A 10,057-nucleotide genomic window follows, 5' to 3' on the forward strand; every position below is an offset into this window, starting at 1 on the left:
TGTTTCCGCTGGACTATTTTATGGGTCTCAGAGACAAAGGCGTGGTGAAGAGAGGCCAGGCTACCCAACGGTTCGGTGATTGGTCATGACTGAGCAGTAGGGAGACTTTCATTTACAAGACAGAGGCCCTGGGTTTGGTCATTTTTGAAGAGCCTCACTAACTTTATTTCTATTTTATATTTTTTATTCGTATCTTCCCTTTTTTATTTACTTCTTTGATGAGAGATTTTCACATATTGAGGTACATGGGGTAACTAGGCAAGTTCAAAACTGATTCGGCTTGAACTGGAAAGCCTGACCTATGGCCTATCAAACATATTGTGCACTTGCTTATCCATTAAAGTAAGGAGCAGGCTCTCTTCAGATAAGAATGCAGACTTCCTCTCCCACGTCCTATTGGTAACGTCCTATTGGTAACGCCCGGATTAGTCTCTTTCCTGGCATCCTGGTCATGTTGACCTGCTAATTTGCAACTGAATACTTCTTTGAAACATTGATGAATATGTATCCTGGGCGTGTTTAATGTATCTTCTTTGTTCTAGAAAGATATAAGACTGTACCGAAACCCATGCTTCTCTGGAAGGCTTTCTAAGGCCTTCCTGGGTTTGTATTCTTCACTCTGGCTCACAATAAACTCACCCCAATTTTGATTTATAGGTTGGTTATGGATTATTTGCATCAACATCTTCTAAATGTAGTTGCTGAGAGCTGGGCCCTGGAACTCGGGCAAACGTGATCACTCGTCCACCAACTGGATCACGATGGATAAAGGATTGTGATTCTTGGGCCAAGTCCTAGCTCGCTGGATGTGTCCTTACCGGGTCTTTGTGTCCCTGCTATGCACAGGGAGGGCAGCGGCCCTGACAACAGGTAGGGCCCTGTCAGAGGGGTGTGGAGTGGGTCACCTCTGAGTCAATTGTTGTCAGCGTTCCAGCTTCTGTGCAAACTTCACACCTGCTGGAGACAAAACCAGCAACGTCGGTGCCACTTTTATCGTGAGAGTTGCTACTGGAAGTTGATGCAAAAACAAACGGCAGAAGTAGTCCCCCAAACAAGGATCTTTTCTCTTCATAACGACCCTAAAATTTAGCTGAGGCAGGTTATAAGAGAGGACTCAAGAGGTTGGGGGGAGGTCAAGAAAAATTCCTGGGGGCCTGCCCAGTGGCATAGCGGTTAAGATCATGTGCTCCACTTCAGCGGCTGCCTGGAGTTCACAGGTTCAGATCCCAGGAGCAGACCTACGCACCGCTTATCAAGCCACACTGTGGCAGGCGTCCCACATATAAAATAAAGGAAGATGGGCACAGATGTTAGCTCAGGGACAATCTTCCTCAGCAAAAAGTGATGCGGGGTCGGTGAGCCGAGGAGTCGAAAGAAAGATTTCTTAGACTCTTAAGAGCTGGCAGTAGTGCTCTTTTATTTAGAGAATAGAATAGCATGGGGACAGGACCCATGGGAAGTCAGAGCTTCTGCTGCCACCACTTCTGCTGCCCCCGCTAGCATGGGGACAGGACCCATGGGCAGGCAGAGCTGGTGTGTGGGGACAGGACCCACGGGCAGTCAGAGCTCCTGCTGCTGCCTGAGTTGAGGGTTAGGGCTAAATTTAAGGCATAGGTATATGATTCATCTCTTTACAAGACAAAGGAAAGAACATGAAAAAAAACGTTAAAATGGTATCAGTGCAGGTGGGGTCTGGTCATTGGGTGATCCCATGACTTTTAGACAAGAATCAAATCGGATTAAGTAAAGGTTAGAAAGGTTAGACGCCACCACCCTAAACCAGTTACATGAGATTGCCAGACAGCAACCAACTTAAGTTCTTGCCTTCCCCATTAAGAGTTTCTAGGGGCAAGGTCATCTCTCCTCTTCTTCCTGGTACAGAGAGGGAGGCACCTTTTACAGATAGAGATTTACCTTACAAATGTAAATGTGTCCCAACAAGGGCAAGTTCCATTCCCCAGAGCCTCCTTCCCTGTCCCAGTTTATCAAAAGCAATCAGCCCCAAACAATCCCGATGCCAAAGAGACACATCCTGGGGTGGCCAATTTCAGGTCCCTACAAGGTCCTCCCCCCTTCCTTCACAAACGCAAATGTCTCTCAAAAGGGCAAGCAAAATTCCAGTCCTTGGAGCCTGCTTCTCATCTGTAGTTTTAAAAATAACCAGCCTAAAATCCTCATCAAAAGGAGGAGGATTGGTGGCAGATGTTAGCTCAGGGCTAATCTTCCTAAAAAAAAAAAAAAGAAAAATTCCTGAGCCCTGTGGTCACTCAGTAGTGGGTAAGTCCTGGACCCCTGGACGCCTCCCCTCATTTGCTGTCTATTCCAGGATGGTGCTGCCTCACTCCTCGGGGAAAACCATTTAGGCACCTGGCAAAAGCGTTCATCCTAATGTCTTAGGTGCCAGTCCCACACCCTAGAGGTGACCCTGCAAAATAAGAGCCAGCCTGTGCCGTTCAGCAGCCTTCTCCACAGTGTTGACAGGTGTCGACGAAAATAATCCATAACCAATCTATAAATGAAAATTTGGGTGAGTTTATTCTGAGCTGAAATCTGAGGACCATGGCCCGGGGCCTTTCTTCCCGAAGGAAGAAAGGGCACCAAGGAAGTGAGGTGTACAGAGTGGTTATATACCCCCATACAGGACATTTCACACAGGATTGAAATGTCCCTCCCACAATAGTCACAAGATTGCCGTGTCGGCACAGCGCTTGATGGACACAGCAGGTAGTGGGTCTGCTGTCTCAGTGGGTGCAGCAGGAGGCAAGTCTATTGTCTGGAGCTGGGTGGTCACAGGTGAGCGCAGCAGTCAGTTCCTAGCCTAAGGAAAGGTGCTTAATGCTTAAGGGAATGCCAACATTGGGAGGGGGAGGGAAGTTGCACCTTTATCTCAAGGGCCTTTGCTCTTGCCATGGGGAATATCTAAAGCAGATATACAATGCATGCTCAACCACCTCGGTCAGGCCCTTTTGGAAAGACAAGGTCGGGCTGAATTAGGTTTACACAAAATGGCTTCCTCATATACTCCAATATATCCTATTACTTGCCATTTTTATTTGTCACAGCAATGTTAAAACAAGTGACTTTGATGTGGGGTCAGTGAGCTGAAGAGTCGAAAGAAAGATTTCTTGGACTCTCAAGGTCTGGCAGTAGTGCTCTTTTATTTAGAGAATAGCATAGAATAGCATGAGGACAGGACCCATGGGCAGTCAGAGCTGCTGCGTGGGGACAGAGCCCATGGGCAGGAGGAGCCACTGCTGCTGCCGCTTCTGCTGCAAACATGGTGGAGAGTAAGGCTAAATTTAAGGCATAGGTATGTGAGTTATCTCTTTACAAGACAAAGGAAAGAATATGTAAAAAAGTTAAAATGGTATCAGTGCCAGTAGGGTCCAGCCATTGGGCGGTCCCACAACTTTTAGATAAGAATCAAACCGGATTGAGTAAACGGCAGAAGCCACCTCTTAAATATTATCCTCAGCTAAAGACAAAGGAGGATGTTGGGGGGGGGGGGGCAGTTACATGAGGTTGCCAGACAGTAAACAATTTAAGTTCTTGCCTTCCCCATTAAGAGTTTCCAGAAATAAGGCCATCCCGCCTTCCTCCTGGCACAGAGAGGGAGGCATCTTTACAGACGTAAATGTTTCTCAGCAAAGGGCAAGCAAACTCTGCTCCTTGGAGCCTGCTTCTCATCTGCAGTTTTAAAATTCAACAGCCTAAAATCCTCATCAACTTCATTGTTAACATATAAATTAGGAGAGATGCGGGGCTCTCCAATTATTCTGTCTCCCTTGCATTCTCATATGATTTCTTCAATGCGGGAGAAGGAGGTGGCTTGGGAGTTATCAAGCTCTGGTCTCACCCAGCCCAGGCTCCTCGTGTGAATTCGTCCTCAGCGCACGTGGCAGGGTGACAAATAAAAATGGCAAGTAATAGGACATATTGGAGTATATGAGGAAGCCATTTGGTATAAACCTAATTCGGCCTGACCTTGTCTTTCCAAAAGGGCCTGACTACATACTTTGAGCATGCATTGTATATCTGCTTTAGATTTCCCCATGGCAAGAACAAAGGCCCTTGAGATAAAGGTGCAACTTCCCTCCCCCTCCCAATGTTGGCATTCCCTTAAGCATTAAACATTTTTCCTTAGGCTGGGAACTGACTGCTGCGCTCACCTGTGACCACCCAGCTCCAGACAATAGACTTGCCTCCTGCTACACCCACTGAGACAGCAGACCCACTACCTGCTGTGTCCATCAAGCACTGTGCTGACAGGGCAATCTTGTGACTATTGCAGGAGGAACATTTCAATCATATGTGAAACGTCCTGTATGGGGGTATAGAACCACTCTGTACACCTCACTTCCCTGGTGCCCTTTCTTCCTTCAGGAAGAAAGGCCCCGGGCCATGGTCCTCAGGTTTCAGCTCAGAATAAACTCATCCAAATTTTCATTTATAGATTGGTTATGGATTATTTTCACTGACAAGGGAATGGCTTCAGGCCCACTTGTTAGTCTGGAACATTCTATTTTTAAATCCCTGCTTTAAAAAGCGGACGTCATGGCTCTTAAGTGTTTTAATGGAACGTTTAGAATGTTGCTTTGCAGGTCTACCCTTGATCCTTTTCATTTTTCCACATGAGAAAAAAGATTTCCAAAAAGAATTAAAGGGGAAGGTTAATTTCTGAGACCCAGACTTCCGTAGGCCTGGTTTTTCATACCAGTCTGCACTGAGGGTAGTGTGATGAGGAAGCCGAACGTGGCTCAGAGTAAAAAAAGGTGGCATGTGGGGCCAGCCTGGTGGTGTAGCGGTTAAGTTCGCATGCTCCGCTTCAGAGGCCTGGGGTTCGCTAGTTAAGATCGAAGGTGCGGACCTACGCTGTGGCAGGCATCCCACATATAAAGTAGAGGAAGACGGGCACAGATGTAGTTAACTCAGGGCCAGTCTTCTTCAGCAAAAAGAGGATTGGGGGTGGGTGTCAGCTCAGGACTAATCTTCCTCAAAAAATAAAAGTAAAAAAATAAAAAGGTGGTGTGCATATTCTTAATTTTTTAATGACAATTACAAGGTTTTCAAAAAAGTTAGTTTGCATTTTAAAATTTCAAAAATATTAGTCCTCACCAAACAACAAAGTTTCAAAACACATGAAACAAAAACTGGTAGAGCTGAAAAGAGAAATAGATAAGCCCACAAGTATAGCTGGAGACATCAAAACCCCCTCCCAGCAACTGATGCAGCTCCTAGACAGAAAATCAGCAAAGGTATGGAAGATCTGAGCTACACTTCAACCACCAGGATCTAACTGGTATTACAGGACGTCCCACCCAACAATGGTAGAATATGCCTTTTTTCCTAAGTGCCCATGTCACCAACATAGACCATACCCTGGGGCATAAAATAAATCTCAACAAATCCAAAAGAACCAAAATGATACAGAGTGAGTTCTCTGACTGTAATGGAATCGAACAAGAAATCAATACCGGACAACAGGAAAATCTCTAAACATTGCAAAATTAAGTAACACACTCCTAAATAATCCACAGGGCAGAAGGAAATGAATACTCAGCATATCAAAATTTGTGAGTCTCAGCCAAATCAGTGGGAAATTTATTGCGTTAACTTACACTAGAAATAAGGAAGGGTCTCATATCAAAAACTTAAGTTCTTACTTCAAAATATTAGAAAAATAAGAGCCAAATAAAGCCAAAGCAATGAGAAGGAAGGAAATAATGAAGATGAGAGCAGAAATCAATGAAATTGAACATAGGAAAACAATAGAAACAAGTCATTGACATGAAAAGGCTAGTTCTTAGGAAAAATCAATAAAATTGACAAATCTATAGCAAAACTGACAAAAATAAAAAGCGAGAAGGCACAAATAATATCAGAAATGAAACAGAGGATGTCACTACAGACCCTGTAGACATCCAAAGGATAATAAGGGAGTACTATGAAGAATGTTACACTCATAAATTTGGTAGCTTAGAAGAAATGGACTAATTCCTCAGAAACCAAACTGCCAAACTCAACTAAGATGGAATAGACAGTCTGAATAGCCCGGTAAACATCAAAGAATTTGAATTTGTAACTTTAAATCTCCAAAGAAATGCCCACCTAGTTCTTAAGGAAGAATTGGTATTAACCAATTTTAAACAGTCTCTTCCAAAAAATAGAAGAGTGAGCATTTCCCAACTCATTTTATGAGTGCAGTATAACCCTGATGTCAAATCAGATAAAGACAACACACAAAAAAGAAAACTGCAGATCAATATGTCTCATGAACTTAGATGCAAAATTCCTCAACAAAATATTAACAAACCTAATTCAACAATGTATAAATAGGAATTATACACCATGACCAAGTAGGGTTTATTCCAGCTGTGCAAGGCTGGTTCAACATTAGAAGACAACCAGCATAATCCATCATGTCAACAAGCTAAAGAAGAAAAATCATATGATCATATCAACTCACATGGAAAAAATATTGACAAAATCCAACACCCATTCATGATAAATACTCTTGGCAAGTTGGTAATAGGAGATTATCTCAACTTGAAAACGCATCTACAAAACACGATAGCTAATGTCATGCTGAATGAAGACTGAATGTTTTCCCCTAAGACTGGGAACAAGGCAAGGATGTCCTCCCTCACCACTCTTATTCAACATAGTCGTAGAAGTTCTCGTCACTGAAATAAGGGAAGAAAGAAAAATAAAAGCATACAGATGAGAAGGGAAGAAATAAAACTACCTGTTTGCAGATGGCATGACCACTTATGTACAAAATCCCAAGGAATCTACAAAAAAAAAACCAACTCAGAGATGATAAAAGAATTCAGCAAAGTCACAGGATACAAGAGGAGCAGACAAAAATCAATCGTATTTCTGTATACTGTCAGCAAACATGCAGAAACTGAAATTGAAAACACAATAGCAGTTACAACCACTCAAAAAATGGGATACTTAGGCACACTCTTAACCAACTATGTAGAGGATCTATGTACTGGAAATTACACAATTCTGATGAAACAAATCAACGAGGGCTTAATGAATAGACATACCCTGTTCATGGATGGGAAGACTCAACATAGCGCAGATGCCAATTTTGTGTAATTTCTATCAAACTTCCAGCAAGGATTTTTGTAGACATAGATAAGCTCATTTTAAAATTTAAAGGCACAATCCCTAGAATAGCCAAAACAATCTTGAAAAAGAAGAACAAAGACAGAGGAATCACTCTACCTGATGTTAACACTCTCTACACAGCTGCAGTAATCAAGACAGTGTGGCACAGCCATGCATGTCTTAGTAACAAGGGTGTGTTCTGAGAAATCCATCGTTAGGCGATTCTGTCATTGTGTGAACATCACAGAGTGCACTTACACAAACCTAGATAGTATAGCCTCCTACACACCTAGGATACACGGTACTAATCTTGTGGAACCCCCATCATATATGCGGTCTGTCCTTGACAGAAACATCATTGACTGAAGTGTCGTTATGTGGCACATGATGGTATTGGCAGAGGGATAGACGTGCAGATTGACAGAACAGAACGGAGGACGCAGAAATAGACCCACACAAATATGTCCAACTGATTTCTGGCAAAAGTGTAAAAGCAATTCAGTGGTGGAAAGATAACCTTTTCAACAAATGGTGCTGGAGCAATTGGACATCCGTAGGGAAAAAATTAAACCTCAAACGAACCCTCACACCTTATACAAAAACTAACTCTAAATCATAGAATTAATTGTAAAAGAAAAAGCTACAAATTTTTTAGGAAAAAAGAAAAACTCAGGCAAAAATCTTTGGGACCTAGAATTAGGCAAGGGGTTCTTCAACTTGATACCGTGGAAAGGACACATGAAAGGGAAAACTCATATACTGGACCTCACCAAAATTAGAACCTTTGGCTCTGTGAATGCTCGTGTGAGGAGGATGAAAAGCTACAGACTGGGAGAAAATATTTACAACTACAAATCCAACTTGTATGTAGAATACAGAAAGAACTCTTAAAACTCCACGGTAGAAAACAATCCAATTAGAAAATGGGCAAAACAGATGAAGCGACATTCCACCAAGAGGAGGCACAGATGGCAAATGAGCACGTGAGAAGACGGCCAACATCATCGGCCATTAGGGAAATGCAAATTAAAACCATAATGAGATAGCACCGTACACCTATCAGGATGGCTAAAATAACGAACAGTGACAACACCAGATGCTGACGAGGACTCGGCAGACTGGAGCTCTCACCCATTTCTGTTGGGAATGGAAAATGGTGGAGCCACTCTGGAAAAGAATGCAGTAGTTTCCTAGAAATCTAAAGATGCAATTGTTGTACAACTCAGCAATTTCACGCCTGGACGTTTATCTGAGAGAAATGAAAACTACAGTTCCTTTGTGTAACATTTTTGCAGTGACCCTATTTTAACAGTGGAGAGCAGACTAGTAGTTGCCAGGGAGTAGAGACAGGGGAGGGGAGTGGATTCAAGAGGGAGTTAGGGCTGGTTTTAGAAAGGGCAATAGGAGGGATACTTATGGGGAGGGAACTGTTCAGTATCTTCACTGTGGTGGTGGATACACAAAGCAACGAAGGTTCTACAATGTGTACAGGGCTAAACACACACACACATCCCCCACATACACAAGTACACCTACAGACACACAGACACACATAGACATACACACAGACACACATATACACACACATACACACAGACGCACATACCAGACACACACCACACACAATAACACACACAGACACAAACACCACATGTATACACAGACACACACAGACACACTTAGACACATACACACAAACATAGATACGCTCATACACACACCACATAAACACACAGACACACACGCTCAGACACATACACACAGGCCCACAAAGACACACATACATACATAGACACACAGACACACGCAATCACACGGACACACACAGGATGGTCACAGGGTAAGTGAATATTTAACTTACTAAGAAACTGCCAAACTGATCTAAAACGGTTGTTCACCTTTGCATACCCACCAAGAGTGTATGAGAGCTCCAATTCTTCCGCGTTCTTGCCAACGGCACGGCCAGTCTTTGGAGCTCACCCTTTTAAGGAGAAAGCAGTAGTTTTAATTGCATTTCCCTAAGGAACCAGGATGTTGAGCAGTTTTTTCATGTGTTTATTTGCCATCTGTAGATCTTCCTGGTGAAACGTCTGTTCATATCTTTTGCCTATCTTCTTTTTTATAAACTGTAGCTATTTCTCTTTTCATTAACAAATGAACAGCTCATTTTTGTTCCTCAAAAAACAAAAAAATACTAAAAGACACACATACAAACATACATACACACGAGTACAAGCAGAACTGGAGACATCTCGATGACATCAGTGGACCTTATCACAGCTGATATCCTGCTTGGGACACTATCTACAGTTTTGCAAAATGTCCTCATTAGGGAAAACCGGACAGAGGTCACAAGAGACCTCTCTCTGTGTTATTCCTTATGACTGCATGTGACTCTACCATTATCTCAATAAGAATTTTAATTAAAAAAGTATTAGTCCAATAAGAACGTTTCCAGAATGGTAGTTCCTGTGACCACATAAACCCAACATAACCTTAAAGAACCATTCTCATGGTTATTTTTCTCCACAACCGTCTGTGTGATTGGCCACGGCTCCTTGTGGGAGCTTGGGGATGCGCCCCAGAAGTGGTTAAACAGAATCCTCAGCCCAGCCACCCCTCCCCCAGGGCCTGCGTGTACCAGCAAGATAACAGCCCCCGACCCTCCACTTACAAAGGGCCCACTAAGGAGCTCCTGCCTGAGCATGGGGAAGCCCCGGGGCCGCAGAAGTGTTCTCACGATTCACGGCTGAAGGCCTGATGCTGAAGAGGCCTGGGGTGAAGTGGGCTGCAGACTCTAGAACCGCCCCCAGGCCCTGGGCCTGCCCGGCAGTCTGCCTGCAGTCTCGCCTGCTTCCTGTGGCTGTTCTGATTCCCAGTGGGCACGTCCGGGTACACCTGTCCGTTTGAGTACAGCATAGTTCTCACACACACCTCC

Source organism: Equus caballus, chromosome 26, assembly GCF_041296265.1.
Source record: "Equus caballus isolate H_3958 breed thoroughbred chromosome 26, TB-T2T, whole genome shotgun sequence".
NCBI classification, from domain to species: domain Eukaryota; kingdom Metazoa; phylum Chordata; class Mammalia; order Perissodactyla; family Equidae; genus Equus; species Equus caballus.